The following is a 2,035-nucleotide window of genomic DNA, read 5'->3' as shown; positions in this document are numbered from 1 at the left end:
TGCTGGGTAAAGGTTTAAAGACCGAGCTGATAAAGATCATTGATCCGATGTGGCTTGTGAATTTAACAGAGACCGACAAGGACGTGCTCTTCAAAAATAAGATATTGATTGAGCGTCTTGAAGACTATGACCGAGCAATGCAGTTTCAACGAGTTGTTCGTGTGTGTCATGAACATGGTATTCACAGCTGCAGAGATTGGCAGACAAGACGTTTTAAGTAATTTAAAGACAAAGAGCTCAAGACGAGGGGGTGTCTGTTAGTGCACGGTTTCGCGTCTCGAGTCCTTGTATTTATCGTTTTGTATTTATCGTTTATTTAATATAAAAGTTAATTTATATTTAAGCTAGTTCGCTAGTGGAACAGGCTAGTTTATTAAGGATGTTTAACGAACTAGCCCTTAAATTAAGTCCCTCCTGATTCGTTAAGGATGTTTAACGAATCAGGGGGTGTTTCGTTAAGTTTATTTGTTAATTGTATGTAACGAAGTGAGTGGCTAGTTCGTTACGGAATAAGTAACGAACTAGACCCATATTCTATATATAGTGTTTTAGTCCACTGTTTAATTTAAGCTTTTGAGTTAAGATTATAGAACCTCTGCCCAATTGTTCACTCAATCTTCAGCTCAGTATTATATATACTCATATATACAATCAATACTAATAGATATAACATTAATACATAATCGTTTAAGAAGCATCATGAACTAGATCCGATATAGTTATTATAGTACATATCAGATCTGAGATCTGATTTAAAGGTATTCTCAATATTCTGGATCAATACAATATGAAGCTAAACCCGTTAAAGTGTCATTTTAGTGTCAAGGCTGGGAAGTTCCTAGGATATATGGTGACTAAGATGGGAATAAAAGCAAACCCCGAACATATTGAAGCCATCATCAATTTGAAGTCTCCTTTAAATACTAAAGACGTCCAAAGACTGACGGGAAGGATAGCTGCCCTCAACAGATTCATTTCCAGATCCTCAGAGAAGTGCAAAGACTTCTATGATATCTTGAGGAAGAATAAAAAGTTTGAATGGACTCAAAGGCATGAGGATGCACTGAAGGCTCTTAAGGATTATCTATCCTCAACGCCTTCCTTGATGAAGCCAATAGATGGTGATCCATTGTCCCTATACTTAGTCGTTTCAGGTATTGTAGTCAGTGTTGTTTTGGCCAAGGATCATGAAGGTCCACAACACCCAGTATATTATGTTAGTAAAAGCCTCTTAGATGCAGAGGTCAGGTATTCTCACCTTGAAAAATTAATTCTTGCTTTGATTATGGCCTCAACCAAGTTGAGACACTATTTTGAAACACATCTAATATTTTAAAAATTAACTATCCTGTTAAGAATGTGCTTAAAAAGCCAGAGTTGTCCGGAAGGATGGCCAAATGGGATGTGAAGTTGAGTGCATATGATATTCAATACGATCCTAGAACAGCCATTAAGTCAAAAACGCTTGCAAACTTTGTGGCTGATTTCAGTAGTGACATGCAAAAGGAAGCCGATCTAGAAGTCCAGCAACTAGAAGAAACTAAGGATCCTTGGATTCTCTTCACAAAAGGAGCATCCAATGTAAGAGGAATATGATTAGGTATCCTACTGAAATCGTCACAGGGGGATATAATACCCCAGTCCATTGCATGTGAATTTCAAGCCACCAACTATGAGGGAGAATACAAAACACTTATCGCAGGTTTACTTTTAGCCAAACAAATGAGGATCAGGTATCTTCAAGTTTATATAGATTCATTACTTATAACTAACCATTTTAACGGTTCTTATACTATGAAAGGTGAGAATATGATCAAGTATTTAGAAATTGTGAAGTAATTAGCGAAATCCTTTGACTTGTTTAGTATCATCCAGGTACCGAGGGAAGAAAATGATGGGCCAGACGCCTTAGCAAACTTAACATCATCCTTGAAGATCCCGGAGGATGTAAAGATACCCATCATTCACATATTGTCTCCGGCAATTGGAGAACAGGAAACTATGGGGTGACAGGATAGCGCAGAAGAACTTAAGG

This window comes from Bidens hawaiensis, unplaced genomic scaffold (genome assembly GCF_021521415.1).
Source record: "Bidens hawaiensis isolate Kalapana, Puna unplaced genomic scaffold, B.hawaiensis_p1.1 tig00046848_1, whole genome shotgun sequence".
Taxonomy (NCBI): domain Eukaryota; kingdom Viridiplantae; phylum Streptophyta; class Magnoliopsida; order Asterales; family Asteraceae; genus Bidens; species Bidens hawaiensis.
The sequence above is the reverse complement of the archived record's forward strand: the minus strand, read 5'-3'. Positions refer to the sequence as shown.